Genomic DNA, 20678 nt, shown 5'->3' with positions numbered 1-20678 from the left:
AGGTATATAGGGAATGTTCAGGACGGGACAACGTGGATAGGAGAGACAGGGCTTTTGTTCAGGCTTTTAAGGATGGACTCTCTAGTTCTCACCAGGTCATCCTAAAAATGGGAGTGATTATGTCCCAAGATTACGATGAATTGGTAGAATGGGCTAGTGGCATACCTGCAGATGGATAGGAGAGATCTTAGTTTTTGTATTTCAGTGTGTTTGTAAGATCTGGTAGCTTGTCGAATGTAGGTGGTTGTTGTTGTAATTAGATTGAGAGCAGGGAGCTCTTTGTTCCTGTGGAATGTTTGCTACAGGCAGTGGGTGCAGTACATTGCACCTTGGTTTAGCCTCAGGGGGCTGGGAGAGTGTTAAAACTGTTAAAGATTAAAGTGATAGGATTTCTTGAATTTACTTCTGTTTTGAGTTAATTACAGTTTGGAAGAAAGAAGAATAAAAGCGATTGTCTTAATCAATGTTCTGTATTCTCTTTGAATGTTTTACACTCATCCCAGTCTGAAATGATAAGTTTGAATGAAAAAGGATGTACTGTGGAATGACTTTTGGAAGCTTCCATGTGTGTGTGTGTGTGTGTTTAAACAAAGTGGTTGCGTGGATGCTTTGTTGTTGTTTGTTTTAATGTTAAGAAAGGATTTAAACCTTGGAAGGAAGCATGTGCTCTTTCCTTTGTCTTGAAGTAGAAATTATAAGAGTTAGTTGAGGAGTTAAGAGAAGAAAATAAGTTATTTTGTGGAAAGGTAGAAAAGCAGGAACAAAAGACTGAGGTCTATGAATCAGTTTAAAGTATATCAAGTCAGTGAAATACAGTATTAATCGCAGAATATCGCGATTTGCGAACGTCAGATAGTTTAGTATTCTGAACTAGTTAAAATTATGTACTGCCGTCGGAATTTCATGAGCCATCAAGGTTCAAGGTTTGCCAAATATAAAAGCATTGCAAAGCTTAAAATCTAGCCAGTTAAGAAACCAAAATGTTCCTAATCAAATAACTGGTATGTATTGTACCTGCTTTGATTTTGATTCGGCGCCTGTTACTTTTCCTAGAGTGCGGGGGTTTCGATCTGGAGCTCAGTTTAAAAATAGAAACGGCTTGAATTAAAAGGGTTTGGATATCACGGTTACGATGTGTAAAGTGGTATGATACAACTGCCGCTTGATTATTTTTATTATACAGTATAGCACTGCCATATAGACACAAGAATAACATCAAATCCTGAAAAGCCTTAACCAACTTTGTATGATATATTCATATACTATATTGTGTATTGATAAAGACATAATTATTTTGTGAAGTACTGTGGTGTAGCGCTTGCACGCAAACAAATGATCAAATTAGAGATAATGTAAGAGTACATCATATAAAGATCGGAGCTGTATGGCATGTGATTTTAATGGGGAAAGCGATGTCTTTTGATAAGATTACATACAAATGAATGAATGTCCAATTGCAGCCAAAAAAGGCCAGTACAAAGTGTTATTTAATTCACACTAAGCTTGCTATGGATGGGGGATGCCAATTCAAGTTGATTCGGACCAGGGAACACATTTCACAGGAAAGGTTCTGAAAAACATTTGCCAACTATTAGGAATAAAACAAAAATTTCACATCCCCTATCACCCACAAAGTTCCGGGATGGTGGAGAGGATGAATCGGACTCTAAAAATAACAATGGCAAAAGCAATGCAATCCTCAGGTAGAAATTGGACAGAAGTCCTACCTGCAGTTCTGATGAGGCTTAGGGCGACCACAAATCGAACTACCGGCTTGACTCCATACGAGCTGATGACCGGGCGAGCAATGCACTTACCCGAAAACATTATTACAGGCTGGACAGATGTGGGTCCGATAAAAGATAGGATCCGACAATACATCCGAGACCTTAGCACCCAATTGAAGGGGATGCGCCGGTCCGTAATTTCTAATCAGGCACAGGTCGACGCAGAGGGGGACTCAGAAATATTACCAGAAGTCCCAAAAGCCGGGAGCCGGGTATTAACAAAAGTGCTTCCTGCAAAACCAGGATTTGCCCCAAGATGGCACGGACCTTACGAGGTCATTATTAGCGGAGATACCTGTGCCTGTATAGATATAAGGGGACAGGGGGTCTGGAAACACTGGACCCAATTAAAACTATATGAGGACAAATGAACTAAAAAAATACCGTTTTGCTCATTCAACTTCCACAGGAACCAGGACCAGATCTACTATCAAGACGTCGGAACCAACTACTTTTAATTTGATTGCCTGTTTATTTTCTGTATATACTGTAATTGTAAAATACTGTTGAAAAAAAGGAGCGATATGGGAACAGGGACATATCTGATAATAACCCTGACCATTGTAAATACACTCCAACATATGGGGGTTAGGGGAGCAGAACCACCAATCATGGAAGGAAACCTATTCCTGAAAACACACATCCAGATCTATGGGAATAGGACCGCTTGTTACCCCTCAGCGCGATCAGTAAACTCCCTATTCATTGCAACACCAGGGTGGCTCCCACAAGAGTTATTCACTATTGACACATCGGGGGCACCCTGCAAAGAACATATTGGGTACTTTAAGCAAGGGATACAAGGAAGGTGTGTAGAGCTCATTGAGCCGGGAATTCTAAGGGGGACGGGACCCCAACCGGAGGAGACACATGGGAACTACCCACAATGTTTTAAGGGAGAGGGATGGGGGTGCGTGCATGCCTTTGTCCCTAAAAATGATTCATGCGCTGAGGCACATTGTGCTCTCCAGGAGTGCCGGGTCCGGGAAGGACACTTCACTTGTGACTGCAAGCAACAAAAATGCATTGCAGTCACCGCGGGTAGGCAGCTTATGTGTGGCAAGTGCAACGGCACCCACGTAAGCTCAGCCTCAGGGACATATCCATTTGATTCTCACCAAGAGGTACAATCAAGTGGACAGTCCAGGGGGAGGGAAGGTTCCACAAGATGGGGCCATGCGGTCAAACGACCCCGGGGTAATGCATGTTATCGGGTTAAAGACGGGTATGTGTTTTTATTTAAAAATGTATATATGACGGCCACAGACAGGCCTCCAAGGTTCTTTTCCGTAGGGACAATCAGACCTCTCACGGTTCCATGCCCAAGCGAAGGGCATGTCCAGAAACGCATAGTGACCAGGGCCATCAGCGCAGAATTTTGCGCCGACTGGCAGGCCCCTGTAACACTAGGGTCTTCTTTAGGATATGGATTTCTGGGGACACTATCCCTGGGAGGCGCCGCAGGGGTGATCAGTGCCAGTAATAGGAATTTCTTCATATGTGGACTGACCATTTTAGGAAACAACACCCTACAAGCATTAGGCGCAATTGACCAAGAACTCGCAGAACTCAGACTATACACACAACAAACGAGATATGCAGTAGACTATCAGCTAGCCAGACAAGGGGGGGTATGCACCATCATCAAGGAAAAATGCATCACATACGTACACGACGAGACACTAAACATAACAGCAGCCATGTCCGGGATACAAAAGCAATTGGATAACTTTAAACAGGGGATAACAGGGACTGATGGGTGGTTAGGATGGCTGTTTAACACAGTTTGGGGAGCATATATTATGAAGGGATTAATCCTAGTAGTAGCCATCCTGTTCACACTCTGCCTTGGCCTAACCTGTATTAAAGTGATATGTGCAAATATTACATCAAGAATGCTACCCACTGCCAGTATCCAGATGCAAGAACTTAACAACGACACAGAAGAAGAGGAACAACGGCAAGGACAACAGCTGTACAAATCACTGTTCCTCTGAAGGTCGTCCATGGGGGGTCAGCCATGAATGGCACCCCCTGGACGAGAGGAGGGACTGAAGGAGGAAATTTTCCAGAAAACCATATTTGTATCATCAAACATATTTACTTATTGGACTAATTGGCACCACTCATAACGGGCCAACAATGCAGAGGGGCACCCCCGGATGGATATTCGATCGGGTCCCCCCCTGCACAGCTGAGAGACTCGCGAATTTCAAAGACTACGGAAGATCCCTAATCTGCCTAGCAACAGCGCGCAGCTGCATTTTAAACTGGCCAAGGACGATCAAGATCCCTACGAAACGAGACATAGAGTGGGTTATCAAAACCAAGCTATCACTGAAATATTACCAATTCGGCCAAGGCAGACATAACAATCTGATAAACTAAGATATAAAAATAAAAGATTAGAATGAAATACTCCAGACATCCAACAGGACAGGATGACATTAACACTCAATCTCACAAGCAGGAAACACAGACACGAAACAATAAGATCAATTCAGATAAGAGGACACATAGAGAAGATAATGGGAAACGCATTTAGACACCGGGGCAGGACCAAGTAATCCCATTAACACGAACACACACCATACAAATGCGAATCGATAAAACTTCCTGGGGACTTTTGAAACTGATAGACCATTTTAATACATAAGATAACATACATATAGCCAATGTTCCCGCTCGAATTTGAAACTCTACAAAGATACACTGCTGATGTGATTTGATTGAGATCGAGCTGCCCAGCCCACTGTTACGGAGCGGGTTATGTTGGATCTCCCTAGGATCCTAGCAATTGTACAATAAAGACACGCTTTGAACCTTGATTTGCGACTCAACTTCTATTCTGCACTGGTAAAGGGATATTTCCCTACAACAAAGCTAACACACCGTACGCCTTCTTAACAACCCTATCAACCTGGGTGCCAACTTTCAGGGATCTATGCACATGGACACCCAGATCCCTCTGTTCATCCACACTACCAAGTATCTTACCATTAGCCCAGTACTCTGTATTCCTGTTACTCCTTCCAAAGTGAATCATCTCACACTTTTCCACATTAAACTCCATTTGCCACCTCTCAGCCCAGCTCTGCAGCTTATCTATGTCCCTCTGTAACCTGCCACTTCCCTCCGCACTGTCTACAACTCCACCGACTTTAGTGTCATCCGCAAATTTACTAATCCATCCTTCCACGCCCTCATCCAGGTCATCAATAAAAATGACAAACAGCAGTGGCCCCAAAACAGATCCTTGCAGTACACCACTAGTACTCCAGGATGAATATTTCCCATCAACCACCACCCTCTGTTTTCTTACAGCTAGCCAATTCCTGATCCAAACCACTAAATCACCCTCAATCCCATGTGTCCGTATTTTCTGCAAAAGCTTACCATGGGGAACCTTATCAAACGCTTTGCTGAAATCCATATACACCACATCAACCGCTTTACCCTCATCCACCTCTTTGGTCACCTTCTCAAAGAACTCAATAAGGTTTGTGAGGCACGACCTACCCTTCACAAAACCGTGCTGACTATCCCTAATCAAATTATTCCTTTCCAGGTGATTATAAATCCTATCTCTTATAATCCTTTCCAATACTTTGCCCACAACAGAAGGAAGGCTCACCGGTCTATAATTACCAGGGTTGTCCCTACTCCCCTTCGTGAACAAGGGGACAACATTTGCTCTCCTCCAGTCTTCTGGCACTATTCCTATAGACAATGACGACACAAAGATCAAAGCCAAAGGCTTTGCAATCTCCTCCCTAGCCTCCCAGAGAATCCTCGGATAAATCCCATCCGGCCCAGTGGACTTATCTATTTTTACCCTTTCCAGAATTGCTAACAACTCCTCCTTATGAACATCAATCCCATCCAGTCCAACAGCCTGCATCTCAGTACTCCCCTCGACAACACTGTCCCTCTCCTGTGTGAATACCGACGAAAAATATTCATTTAGTGCCTCTCCCATCTCTTCAGACTCCACACACAACTTCCCACTACTGTCCTTGACTGGCCCTAATCTTACCCTAGTCATTCTTTTACTCCTGACATACCGATAGAAAGCTTTAGGGGTTTTTTTTACCCTACCTGCCAAAGACTTCTCATGTCCCCTCCTGGCTCTTCTTAACTCTTTCTTTAGGTCCTTCCTGGCTAACTTGTAACTCTCAAGTGCCCTTACTGAGTCTTCACGTCTCATCTTAATATAAGTCTCCTTCTTCCTCTTCACAAGAGATTCAACCTCCTTAGTAAACCACGGTTCCCTCACACGTCTGCTTCCTCCCTGCCTGACAGGTACATATTTATCAAGGACGCATAGTAGCTGTTCCTTGAACAAGTTCCACATTACATTTGGTTTCCTCATCCTGGTTGTTTATATATATCGGGAACAGCTGGGACCCAAGCAATGATCCCTGCGGCACCCACTGCCTGCCACTCGGAAAAAGATCCATTTATTTTCCTCTGGTTCCTGTCTGTCAACCAATTCTCGATCCATTCTGATACATTGCCCCCGACCCATGTACTTTAATTTTACCCATTAATCTCTTGAAAGTCTTCTGAAAGTCCAAATACACCATATTCGTACTAATGCTGATTTCCTTCAATTCTGCCCTCTCACTAGACCCTTGGTTCCCTCACATTTCTGGGAGGTTATTTGTGTCCTCTTTTATGAAGACAGAACCAAGTACATGAACAATTCTTCTGCCACTTCTTTGATCCCCTTATAATTTATCTGGCTTCTGACTGTAAGGGACATTTGCTGGGACTAAGCTTTTTCTCTTACATATTTAGAGAAGCTTTTGCGGTCAGTTTCTATATTCACTGCAATTTTACTCTTTAAAAATTTTTCTATTTTTGCCTTTGTTCTTCTTTGTTTGTCCTCTTTTGCTGAGTGCTCCCAATCCCCAGACTTGCTGCTTTTCCTGGCAATTTTATAGGTCTCCTTTAGATTTAATATCATCCCAAATTTCTTTTGTAAGCCTTGGTTGAGCACTTTTCCTTATTTATTTTTGCTCCTGACAGGAATGAATAATTGTTGTAATTCATGCACACGATATTCAGATATGAACCATTGTCTATCTACCATTAGTCCTTTTAGTAAGGTTCCCCAATCTATCCTTTGCCACTTCACGCCTCACACCCTCATAGTTCCCTTAATTTAGATCCCAGATTCTAGTTTGGATTCAACTAGAGTCATAGAGTCAGAGAGGTTTACAGCATGGAAACAGGCCCTTCGGCCCAACTTGTCCATGCCGCCCTTATTTTTTTTTTTTAAAACCCCCAAGCTAATCCCAATTGCCTGCATTTGGCCCATATCCCTATATGCCCATCGTACCCACTTAACTATCCAAATGCTTTTTAAAAGATAAAATTGTACCCGCCTCTACTACTACCTCTGGCAGCTTGTTCCAGACACTCACCACCCTCTGTGTGAAAAAATTGCCCCTCTGGACACTTTTGTATCTCTCCCCTCTCACCTTAAACCTATGCCCTCTAGTTTTAGACTCTCCTACCTTTGAGAAAAGATATTGACTATCTACCTTGTCTGTGCCCCTCATTATTTTATAGACCTCTATAAGGTCACCCCACAACCTCCTGTATTTTAATGCTTTAGTTGTATACAATGGGTGAGCGTTTATCAGGGTTTCACTTCAGCACTGACTGACATTGCTTGGTAGCTAAGTTAAAGTTTATTTTATACTGACTTTACGTCTTAATGAAGAATTCTATCATATTATGGTTACTCTTCCACAAAGGACCCCACACATGATTTTTAATTAGTCCCTTTTCATTGCACAGTACCCAGTCTAGAATAGCCTGGTCTCCAGTTACTTCCTCAATATATTGGTCTAAAAATCCATCATGTACACACTCCAGGAACTCTTCCTCCACTATGCCATTGCTAGCTTGGTTTGTCCAATCTATGTGAAAATTAAAATCACCCACCATTTCAGTTGTACCCTTATTAATGCATCTCTGATTCCTTGTTTAATAACTTTCCTTAAATCTCCACTATAGACAACCCCCAACAATGTTTTTTGCCCCTTGGTGTTTCTTATCTCCACCCATATAGATTCCACATCATGAATTCCGAATCATTATCCTTCTTCACTATTGCATTGGTTTCCTCCTTTATTAACAATGCTACTCCACCTCCTTTCCCTTTTTGCCTGGCCCTCCTAAATGGTGAATACATTGATTGGGATAAAGTGGCAGTGTGTTAGGCTGTGTGATGTTGTGCATTGTGTTCTGGAAAAACAGTAGTTGAAGGATACTACAATCATTACACAGGCTGGGGTTTCTCAGCTTGATGCTTGTGGCTCATTTGGCAGCACATTCACCCCTGAATCACAAGGACCCAGATTCAAATCTCATTCTAGTGCTTGAGTGAAAAAAAAATCAAGGCTGCCACTCTAGTGCAGTACTGAGAGAGTTCTGCACTGCTATCTTTCAGATGAGATCATAAAGTGAGCCTCATATGTTTGCCCGGGTGGATGTAAAGAATTCCTTGGCGTTATTTGAAGAAGAGTAGAGAACTTGCATCTGAAGTCCTGGCTAATGTTTATCCCTCAATCAACATTTCAAAAACAGGTTATATGCTTGTTATCACATTGCTGAGTACAAATTGGCTACTGGGTCTCCTCCAGTACAATGGTGATTAAACTTCACAAAGTACTTCACTGGCTGTAAAGCACTTTGAAAAGTCTGGTAGTTATGAAAAGTACTGTATGAATACAAGTTTTGCTTTCTTCTTGACAATAGCTAGCATTGCTTCCTCACAGCATCAGGGACCCGGGTACAATTCCCAGCTTGGGTCACTGTCTGTGCGGAGTCTGCACGTTCTCCCCGTGTCTGCGTCGGTTTCCTCTGGGCGTTCCAGTTTCCTCCCACAGTCCGATAGACGTGCTGGTTAGGTGCATTGGCCATGCTAAATTCTCCCTCAGTGTACCCGAACAGGCACCAGAGTGTGGCGATTAGGGGATTTTCACAGTAACTTTGTTGCAGTATAAAACAAACTTTAAACTTTAACTTAGCTACCAAGCAATGTCAGTCAGTGCTGAAGTGAAACCCTGATAAACACACCCATTGTATACAACTAAAGCATTAAAATACAATGAACAATTAGTGTGTCAGAGGTCCAGGGGTGTGTGCACAGTTAACACTGTGTGCTGATGAATGCAGAGATAGGTCTAAAACCCAGCATTTAGTGAACAAAGTGTAAAAGTTTGGAACTTGGTGAGAATGGGAATTTGCTTTGTAGAGAGGGAAGGAGCCGCTGCTTTTTGCCTCCAAAATTTGTAATGATGTTATGTAAGCTTTAGGCAGCAATTTTCAATTTTTGTCCAACGTTTGGAAAAAAATATTTGCATTTAGCTGGTGCCTTTCATGACCACAGGATGTCCCAATGTGCTTTACAACCAGCAAAGTATTTGTTTTGAAATGTGGTCACGTTGTAAAATGGCAAACACAGCCAGCTTGTGGTAATGACCAAAAACTCGGTTATTGTCAAATTGATTGAGGAATAAGTGCTAAGTGATAACAAGTGATAACTACCCTGCCCTTCTGAGATAAACAATGAGGATATGCTGAAACTGCTCCAGTCCAACAGATGCAATGTTATCTGTGAGGGTAAAGATAAAGACAGGACAGCCAGGAAGCCGCCCATGCCATCTCGGAGCAGGAAGCTGTTCAAATATGGTGGGGGTGATCATGCCTGGGCAGGAGGGGAGCAGAACGTGACAGTCATAGGGGATTCACTAATTGGGGGACAGATAGCATCTTTTGTAAGCACAAGTGACTAAACACATTGATGATGGGAAAGCGGTAGATGTGGTTTATATGGATTTTAGCAAGGCGTTCGATAAGGTCCCCCATGCAAGGCTTCTAGAAAAAGTGAGGGGGCATGGGATCCAAGGGGCTGCTGCCCTGTGGATCCAGAACTGGCTTGCCCAAAGGAGGCAGGGAGTGGGTATAGATGGGTCTTTTTCTAAATGGTGTGCCCCAGGGACCCTTGCTGTTTGTCATTTTCATAAATCATCTGGATGAGGAAGTGGAGGGATGGGTTGGTAAGTTTGCCGACGACACAAAGGTTGGTGGGGTTGTGGATAGTCTGGAGGGATGTCAGAAGTTACAGAGGGACATAGATAGGATGCAAGACTGGGCGGACAAGTGGCAGATGGACTTCAACCCAGATAAATGCGTAGTGGTCCATTTTAGCAGGTCAAATGGGATGAAGGAGTGCAATATAAAGGGAAAGACTCTTGGTACTGTAGAGGATCAGAAGGACCTTGGGGTCCTGATCCATAGCACTCTAAAATCGACCACGCAGGTGGAGGAGATGGTTATGAAGGCGTATGGTGTGCTGGCCTTTATCAATCGAGGGATTGAGTTTAGGAGTCCGGGGATAATGATGCAGCTATATAAGACCCTCGTCAGACCCCACTTGGAGTACTGTGCTCAGTTCTGGTCGCCTCATTACAGGAAGGATGTGGAAAAGATTGAAAGGGTGCAGAGGAGATTTACAAGGATGTTGCCTGGATTGAGTGGCATGCCTTATGAGGATAGGCTGAGGGAGCTCGGTCTTTTCTCCTTGGAGAGACGTAGCATGAGAGGAGACCTAATAGAGGTATATAAGATGTTGAGAGGCATAGATCGGGTGGATTCTCAGAGGCTTTTTCCCAGGGTGGAAATGGCTGCGACAAGAGGACACAGGTTTAAGGTGCTGGGGGATAGATACAGGGGAAATGTTAGGGGGAAGTTTTTCACACAGAGGGTGGTGGGCGAGTGGAATCGGCTGCCGTCAGTGGTGATAGAGGCAAACTCAATAGGGTCTTTTAAGAGACTCCTGGATGAGTACATGGGACTTAATAGGATGGAGGGTTATAGGTAGGCCTAAAATGTAGGGATATGTTCGGCACAACTTGAGGGGCCAAAGGGCCTGTTTTGTGCTGTAGTTTTTCTATGTTTCTCTATGAGTGAGTGTCCCACATGGTACCTTGTTTGCCTGGTCCCAGAGAGAGGGACATCTCTAACTGGCTCATTAGAATATTGAAGACATAGGGCCAGTTGTTGGGATTAACCACTGAGGGAAGAGTAGGAAAGAGAACCTATTTAATCATATTAGGAACTGGAAGTTAAACTGAAATACATGCCGCAAGGGTAATAATTTCTGCATTATCCCCAAAGCACTGTGACACAGCAAACAAAGAGAAAAGGAGTGGGAGGAGGCCATTGAACCCTTCAAGCCTGCCCCGCCCTTCAATATGATTACTAATCCTCTATCTGAACACCATACTCCTGCACTCTCCCTATACCCCTTGACACTTTTGGTGCCTAGAAACCCTTCTTAAATATATTCAGTGACTTGGCCTCTACAGCTTTTCTGAGGTAGAGAATTCCACAGGTTCACCCTCCAAGTGAAGAGGTTTCTCTTCCTCTCAGTCCTAAATGGCCTACTCCATGTCCTGAGACTTTGTTCTAGACTCTGCCCCCCCCCACCGCCAGAGAAAACTGCATCCAGTCTATCGGACTTTTATACATTTCAACGAGATCCCTTCTCATTCTTCCAAATTCCAATGAATACAGGTCAAGTTGACCTAACCTCTCCTCATCCCAGGAATCAGTCTGGTGAACCTTCGCTGCACTCCCTTTATGGGAAGTATATCCTTTCTTAGTTACTGAGACCAAAACTGCACACACTAGTCCAGATGTGGACTCACCAAGGCCCTTTGCAGCTGCAGTAAGACATTTTTTTTCTCTCAAATCTCAGGAATCTCAATAAGTAGTTTCACAACACCAGGTTAAAGTCCAATAGGTTTATTTGTTAGCACGAGCTTTCGGAGCGCCGCTCCTTCATCAGCAGCGCTCCGAAAGCTCGTGCTGCCAAATAAACTTGTTGGACTTTAACCTGGTGTTGTGAGACTACTAACTGTGCCTACCCCAGTCCAACGCCGGCAACTCCACATTTCTCTAGCCACACATTCATCTGCTTCACTCCTCTATTTTTATACTCACTTGCACGTTAATTCCCTAAACTATTAAATCTCCTGTCACTAGGGGCAGCATGGTGGCACAATGGTTAGCACTGCTGCCTCACAGCACCAGCGACCCTGGTTTGATTCCTGGCTTGGGTCACTGTCTGTGCGGAGTCTGCACGTTCTCCCTGTGTCTGCATGGGTTTCCTCTGGGTGCTCTGGTTTCCTCCCACAGTCCAAAAGACGTGCTGGTTAGGTACATTGGCCATGCCAAATTCTCCCTCAGTATACTCAAACATGCACTGGAATGTGGCGACTAGGGGATTTTCACAGTAATTTCATTGCAGCGTTGATGTAAACCTATTTGTGATACGAATAAATAAACTTGAAACTTATTGGTCATCCAGTCTGCTTTGTATCCCCCTGTACAGCTGAGCACCTGTGCTGCAATGCACTTGGCTCTGGCTGCATTCCCTAGATGAACCATCACTCTCATCAGTATGTACTTGTTAGTGAATGGGATGCACTCAGGGAACTCCTACACTACCTAGCCATGTCTTCTTGACTGCCTGGTGGTCACCATTCCCTCTCTTGCTACATTCAATTAAGCAGTGGGGGGGACCACATCTATAAATGTGCAATCCACAGAGCTCTCAACCTCACACTTACACCACAGTGGCACCAATTGCTGCTTAAGCTTTAAACCCAGGAGCCTGAGCGACAGCAGCTGATGACACTTCCTGCACATACGATTATATAGGACACAGGAAACAGCCTGGAGTCCAGGATGTGCATTCCATGGGTCAAAGCTGCCTCGCCATTTCCTTAATTATTAGATAATAAAGACTCACCAAGCAGCTGCTTCTCTACAGCTGATGTCAATTAAATATAGGGAGGGTAACTGAATTCTTTACTATATCCTGGTTAAAAAAACCTTCGATCTCATTTACTCAACATTCAATGTTACCTTGTGGGGAATTATGCTTGGAGCCCAAAGAAGTAGGGGAGATCCTAAATGAATACTTTGCGTCGGTATTCACAAAGGAGAGGGATGTGTTGACTGGGAGTGTCTCGGAGGGGAGTGTTGAACCGTTGGAGAAAATCTCCATTACAAAGGAGGAAGTGTTAGGTTTGTTAGAGAATTTAAAGACTGACAAATCCCCAGGGCCTGATGGAATCTATCCAAGGCTGCTCAGGGAGACGAGAGATGAAATCGCTGGGCCTCTGACGCAAATCTTTGTCTCGTCACTGGACGCAGTTGAGGTCCCAGAGGATTGGAGGATAGCTAATGTGGTCCCGTTATTTAAGAAGGGTAGGAAGGATAACCCGGGTAATTATAGGCCGGTGAGCTTGACGTCCGTGGTGGGGAAGTTGTTGGAGAAGATTCTTAGAGATAGGATGTATGCGCATTTAGAAAGGAACAAACTCATTAACGATAGTCAGCATGGTTTTGTGAGAGGGAGGTCATGCCTCACTAACCTGGTGGAGTTTTTTGAAGAAGTGACCAGAATGGTTGACGAGGGAAGGGCCGTGGATGTCGTCTATATGGACGTTAGTAAAGCGTTTGACACAGTCCCTCATGGTAGGCTGGTGAAAAAGGTTGGATCTCATGGGATAAAGGGGGAGGTGGCTAGATGGGTGGAGAACTGGCTAGATGGGTGAAGAACTGGCTTGGTCACAGAAGACAGAGGGTGGTAGTGGAAGGGTCTTTTTCCGGCTGGAGGCCTGTGACTAGTGGTGTTCCGCAGGGCTCTGTATTGGGACCTCTGCTGTTTGTGATTTATATAAATGATCTGGAAGAAGGTGTAACTGGGGTGATCAGTAAGTTTGCGGACGACACAAAATTGGCAGGACTTGCAGATAGTGAGGAGCATTGTCAGAAGCTACAGAAGGATATAGATAGGCTGGAAATTTGGGCAAAGAAATGGCAGATGGAGTTCAATCCTGATAAATGCGAAGTGATGCATTTTGGTAGAAATAATGTAGGGAGAAGCTATATGATAAATGGCAGAACCATAAAGGGTGTAGATACGCAGAGGGACCTGGGTGTGCAAGTCCACAGATCCTTGAAAGTGACGTCACAGGTGGAGAAGGTGGTGAAGAAGGCATATGGCATGCTTGCCTTTATAGGACGGGGCATAGAGTATAAAAGTTGGGGTCTGATGTTGCAGATGTATAGAACGTTGGTTCGGCCGCATTTGGAATACTGCGTCCAGTTCTGGTCGCCACACTACCAGAAGGACGTGGAGGCTTTGGAGAGAGTACAGAGAGGTTTACCAGGATGTTACCTGGTATGGAGGGGCTTAGTTACGAGGAGAGATTGGGTAAACTGGGGTTGTTCTCCCTGGAAAGACGGAGGATGAGGGGAGACTTAATAGAGGTGTATAAAATTATGAAAGGCATAGATAGGGTGAACGGTGGGAAGCTTTTCCCCAGGTCGGTGGTGACGTTCACGAGGGGTCATAGGTTCAAGGTGAAGGGGGGGGGGGGGGAGGTTTAACACAGATATCAGACGGACATATTTTACACAGAGGGTGGTGGGGGCCTGGAATGCGCTGCCAGGCAAGGTGGTGGAGGTGGACACACTGGGAACGTTTAAGACTTATCTAGACAGCCATATGAACGGAGTGGGAATGGAGGGATACAAAAGAATGGTCTAGTTTGGACCAGGGAGCGGCGCGGGCTTGGAGGGCCGAAGGGCCTGTTCCTGTGCTGTATTGTTCTTTGTTCTTGTTCTTTGTACTGTCTCTTGTTATTTTATTAATATTGATCCTCTAGATTTAATTAGTTGATTAACTGAGCACAACACTTTTCCTTTTATATGCTTGTAGAAGCTTTTACTGTTTTTATATTCCTTTCCAGTTTTCGCTCAGACTCTAAATTTCTCCCCGAATATCTTTTTCAGTCATCTTTTGCTGGTTTCGAAAATGTTTCCAATTTTCTGGCCAATCGTAAAACCTCGCAGCATTAGAAATTTTTTCTTTCAATTTGATACCATGCTCAACTTCCTTAGTTAGGCATGGATGGTGCATCTTTCTCACGGAGTCTTTCACTCTCAATGGAATGTATCCTTGTTACAAATAATTCACAGTAGCTGAATCAGGAGGAATCCTCAGTCTCAGCACCAATGAAAAAATGCTGAAGAATTAAATTTATTCAGACTAGCATTGCTTATCTGACATTCATTGGAATGGGGCAGGATGGCTGTTCATTTCATCGGGAGCAGAGCGGAAAGGTTGTTCAATCCATAGGAATGGAGCAGGAAGGTTGGTCAATCCATAGGAATGGAGCGGGAAGGTTGGTCAATCCATCAAGCCTGCTCCACCATTCAATACCATCATGGCTGATCATCCACTACAATGCTATTTCGTCCAATGACTGAGCTTCCACAACCCTTCGCCTCATCTCAGTCCTAAGTGACATTCCCCTTATTTTGAAATTGCGCCCCTTAGTTCTGGACTCCTCAACCAGGCGAAATATATTACCTGCATTTACCCTGCGTATCCCTCAAAGTATTTTGTAGGTTTCAATGAGGTCAATTTTTATTTGTCTCTTTATAGGACAGTCCCACCATCAGGAACCTTTGTTGCACTCCTGCTGTAGCAAAAATATCCTTTTTGAGGTAAGGGGACCAAAATTGCACACAGTTCTCCAGGTGCAGTCTAACCAAACTTCAATACAATTGAAACAAGGCTTTACTACTCCTGTACTGAATTCTCTTGCTGTAAAGACTAACATTCAATTCCCTTCCTAACAGCTTGCTGCACCTGCATGCTATCCTTCAGTGACTTGTACACAAGGACAGCCTTTGTACATCTACTCTTTCTAATCTCTTACCATCAAAGAAATACCCTGCACATAGGTTCCCCTTACTAAAGTGGATCACCTCACATTTTTCCACATTATATTCCACCTGCCATGTTCTTGCCCACTCACTAAGTCTGTCCAAATCCTCCTGGAGCTGCTTTCCATCTTCCTCACAACACATATTCCCACCGAGCTTCCTGTCATCCATGAACTTGGAATTACTACATTTAGTCCCTATATACAAATCATTAAATATATTGTGAACAGCTGGGGTTCAAGTTCTGATTTTTGTGGCACCCCACTAGTCACAGCCTGCCAACAAAAGAATTACCTGTTTATTCCTGCAATCTATTTTCTGCCTGTTAACCAATCCTTAATCCATGCCAGTACATTGGCCCCTATCTCATCAGCTTTGATTTTGCTAAATAACCTCCTCTAGAGGACTTTATCAAAAGTTTTCTGAAAATCCAAATATACTATATCCACCAACTCCCTTTTATTAATTCTGTAATTAATTCTCAGAAAACACCACCAAATTCATAAAAAAAGATTGCTGATTCGCAAATCAAGATGTTCTCTCCCTTCCTGCAGTGACATTTGTGACCTTCCAACATGCAGGAATCATTCCGAAATCTATAGAATTTTGGAATATGATCACCAATGCATCCATTAACACCACTGCAACCTCTTTCAACATTCTCGGATATCAGGTCCTGGCGACTTTTCAACCTTCAGTCCCATTAATTTCTCCAGTACAGCCTTCTTACGAATACTAATTTCCTTCAATTCCTCATTCTCCCTAGTTCCTTGGATCTCTAATTCTGGGAGATTTATTGTATTTTCCTTCGTGAAGAAAGGCACAAAGTAATCATTTAATTTCTCTGCCATTTCTCTATTCCCCATTATAAATTCTCTGGACTGACTGTAATGGACCCACATTTGTCTTAGCCACAAACTTTTTCTATTTACACACCAAGAAAAACTTTTACAGTCCGTTAAGTTTGTTGGTAGTTCACATTCATTTTCTATTCTTCCTGTCTTTCCCAGACTCTTGGTCCTCCTTTGCTGTAATCTAAAATCCTTTCAATCCTGATCTTTTCTGGCAACTCTGTAGGCCTTTTCTTCAAATTTTATACAATCCTTAAGTTCCTTTGTTACCCACAGTTTACTTTAGGGGTCTTTATGCCTTGAAGGAATGTGAACTTTTTGCTGTGAACTTTTTAATAATTCTTTGAAGACTATCCATTGTCTATGTACCATCACATTTTACCTGTTGATGTATTTTCACAATATACCTCAGCCAGTTTGTCTCTCATATCTTCATAAGTTCCTTTGCTCAAAATAAACACCCTGGTTTCAGATCCAACTACCTCCTTTTCAAACATAATGGAAAATTCTATCACGTTAGAGTTACTCGTCTCTAAAGGTTCATTTACAACAAGGTCATTAATTAGCCCTTTCTCATTACGTAACACTAGATCTAAAAAAACCTTTTCTCTGGTCAGTTAAGCATAATGCTCTGGAAAACAATTTCTAACACACTTCAGAAACTTGTCCTCCACAGCATTAGTGTTCATTGGGTTAACCCAGTCGATATGCAGATTGAAGTCACCCCTGATCACTGTAATACACCAAAAGAATTAAAAAATAAATCCAAAGAAGTGTACAGATTAATTCTAAAGAGTCACAGTGGGTTTGAAACACAAATTCTGTTTCTCTCTCCACTGATGCTGCCAGACTGTTCCAGCACCCTCGGAATTTATTACCATACCATCTGGAAAATGACTGGAGCAGATGTACCAAACTTCAGAGGTTACACAAAGAAATTCACTCCTTTTGCAAGAGCAAATTAATTTCTCCACCAAAAATAAAAGATATAATTAATTTGTTGAACAGGTACTGGGCAGCATGGTAGCACAGTGGTTAGCGCTGCTGCCTCACAGCGCCAGGGACCCGGGTTCAATTCTGGCCTCGGGTCACTGTCTGTGTGGAATATGCACATTCTCCGTGTCTGCGTGGGTTTCCTCTCAGTCCAAAGATGTGCAGGTTAGGTTGATTGGCCATGCGAAATTGGCCCTAGTGTCAGGGGATTAGCAGGGTAAATAGTGGGTTTATGGGAATAGGGCCTGGGTGGGATGCAGACTCGATGGGCTGAATGGCCCCCTTTTACACTGTAGGGATTCTATGATTCTCACTAATGCTTCAGCATCAAATTACAACTCCATTTCAGCTTGCCAGAGGACGGAGAAGAGCTGAGATTTCTGGGGTCTGCCTACCACTAAAAGACCCCCCTGTCCTGCACCCCACCACCCCTCTGCTAACCCTGGCTCAGATCTAGTGTAACAGCAGCTCTGGGATACTGTTCACTGAGATTTTCAACGGGTTATGTGCAGTCGCTGGAAAAACTCACTTTTGCAGCTGGCTAGAGAGCCAGTTCTTGTTTGTCCCTTAGTTCATCAAATGTGAGGTCAGGAACCGAGTTCATCACATGAGGTCAGGAACCTGCAAGAGTACATACAGGGTGAGCAGAAAATCATAGCAAATGAAGTCTCTGCTCAAGTCAACACAACACCCACACAGCGATTGCAACAAGCCAAAGATCACATTACTTCAGCTTCATAAACACACTAGATACAGGGAAAGTGTTATTGCGCTGACAGGGAGTCTGAACATGAAGACAATGTGTAAACAACTCCACAGCATCACAGTCCCCAGGCTCTCTCACTGAGACCTCACACATAACTCAAGGAAAACTGTATAGATGGCAAAAGACTAGGGAAAGAATTGGGATTAAGGATCAGCAAGGTCATCTATGTGCGGATCCACAAGAGATGGTGAGATCCTAAATGAATATTTCTCATCAGTATTTACTGTTGAGAAAGATATGGCTGTTAGGGAATATGGGGAAATAAATAATGATGTCAAGGAGTGCACATATAACAGAGGAGGTGGTGCTGGAAGTCATAAAGCACCATCAAGGCAGATAAATCCCCAGGACCTGAAGAAGCGTACCCCAGGACATTGTGGCAAGCTAAGGAGGAAATTGTGGGTCCCCTAGCAGAGATATTTGAATCATAGAGGTGTCTGAAGATTGGAGTGTGGCAAATGTTATGTCTTTGTTTAAGAAGGGCTGCAGGGAAAAGCCTGGGAAGTACAGACTGGTGAGCCTAATGTATGTAGTGGGTGAGTTATTAGAAGGTAATCTGAGAGGCAGGATCTACAGACGTATAGAGAGGCAAAGACTGATTCAGGACAGTCAGCATAGCTTTGAGTGGAAAATCATGCCTCCTGAATTTGATTAAGTTTTTTGAAGGGGTAACCAAGAAGGTAAATGAGGGAAATGCAGTCAACATTGTCTCTATGGACTTTAGCAAGGTCTGAGACAACGTACTACATGGTACCGTGCAAAAAGTTGAATCTCATAGGATCCAGGGTGAGATACTCAATTGGAGACAAAATTGGCTTGATGACAGAAGCCAGAGGGTGGTTGGAGAGGGCTGTTTTTCAAACTGGAGGCCTGTGACCAGCGGTGTGACTCAGGGAATCGGTGCTGGGTCCATTGTTATTTGTCATTTATATTAATGATTTGGATGGGAATTTAGGAGGCATGGTTAGTAAGTTTGCAGATGACACCAAGATTGGTAGCATTGTGGACAGTGAAGAAGGTTATCTAGGATTGCAACAGGATCTTGATCAGTTGGGCCAGTGGACTGATGAATGGCAGATGGAGTTTAATTTAGATAAATGCAAGGTGACACATTTTGGAAGATCGAACCAGGTCAGGACTTAGTTAATGGTAGGGAGTTGTGGAGAGTTATAGAACAAAGAGATCTCGGAGTACAGGTTCATAGCTCCTTGAAAGTAGAGTGCACAGGGAGGTGAAGACGGCATTCAACATGCTTGGTTTCAATGGTCAGAACATTGAATACAGGAGTTGGGACGTCTTCTTGAAATTGTACAAGATATTGGTAAGGCCACACTTGGAATACTGTGTACAGTTCTGGTCACCCTATTATAGAAAGGATATTATTAAACTAGAAAGAGTGCAGAAAAGATTTACTAGGATGCTACTGGGACTTGATGGTTTCAGTTCTAAAGTGAGGTTGGATAGACTGGGACTTTTTTCCCTGGAGAATAGGAGGCTTAGGGGTGATCATATAGAGGTCTACTAAATAATGTGGGCCATAGATCAAGCTAGATAGTCAATATCTTTTCCCAAAGGTAGGGGAGTCTAAAACCAGTGGGCATAGGTTTAAGGTGAGAGGGGAGAGATACAAAAGGGTCTAGTGGGACAGATTTTTCACTCAGAGGGTGGTGAGTTTCTGGAACAAGCTGCCAGAGGTAGTAGTAGAGGTGGGTACAATTTTGTCTTTTAAAAAGCAGTTAGACAGTTACATGGATAAGATTGGTATAGAGGGATATGGGCCAAATGCGGGCAATTGGGAATAGCTGAATGGTAAAAACTGGGAGGCATGGACAAGGTGGGCCGAAGGGCCTGATTCCATGCTGTAAACGGCTTTAATTTTTCTGACAGCTACCCAGAGGATTCAAACCGCAGATAAGATATGCAGATTGTAGAATCACAGAATCCTTACAGTGCAGGAGGCCACCATTCGGCCCATCAAGTCTGCACCAACGACAATCCCACACAGGCCATATCCCCCAAACCCTGCAAGTCCCTTTGACATTATGGGGTAATTTACCATTCCAATAAACCTAACCCACACATCTTTGGACGGTGGGAGAAAACCGGAGCACCCGGAGGAAACACAGGCAGACATGGGGAGAACGTGCAAACTCCGCATAGACAGTCAACCAAGGCCGGAATTGAATCCGGGTCCCTGGCGTTGTGAGGCAGCAGAGCTAACCACTGTGCCACCGTGCCACCTTTGCATCATTTCATTTCACAGAAAAAACCAATTAACTTCCCCAGACTCCCACAAACTTCCAGGACATGATCGCGCACTGAGGCTTAAAGAGATTCAGTTCCATGCACACCTGATTCTCACTGGGGCACGGGTTCCACACACACACTGACTCTCGCTGGGGCACGGGTTCCACACACACTGACTCTCGCTGGGGCACGGGTTCCACACACACT

The 20678-nt window shown here is 43.8% G+C and overlaps 1 protein-coding gene across 8 annotated transcripts in view; it reads right to left on the bottom strand.

The window, feature by feature from the left end:
- Positions 1–20678, bottom strand: part of exd3 (exonuclease 3'-5' domain containing 3) — a 637814-nt gene that overhangs the window by 614872 nt on the left and 2264 nt on the right. For all 8 annotated transcript variants that reach the window (XM_078226739.1, XM_078226741.1, XM_078226746.1 and 5 more), the window contains exon 2: positions 17988–18079. The gene's annotated coding sequence lies outside the window, so the exon portion shown is untranslated. The remainder of the gene's footprint in view (positions 1–17987; positions 18080–20678) is intronic.

Source organism: Mustelus asterias, chromosome 13, assembly GCF_964213995.1.
Source record: "Mustelus asterias chromosome 13, sMusAst1.hap1.1, whole genome shotgun sequence".
Taxonomy (NCBI): Eukaryota; Metazoa; Chordata; class Chondrichthyes; order Carcharhiniformes; family Triakidae; genus Mustelus; species Mustelus asterias.
The sequence above is the reverse complement of the archived record's forward strand: the minus strand, read 5'-3'. Positions and strand labels throughout refer to the sequence as shown.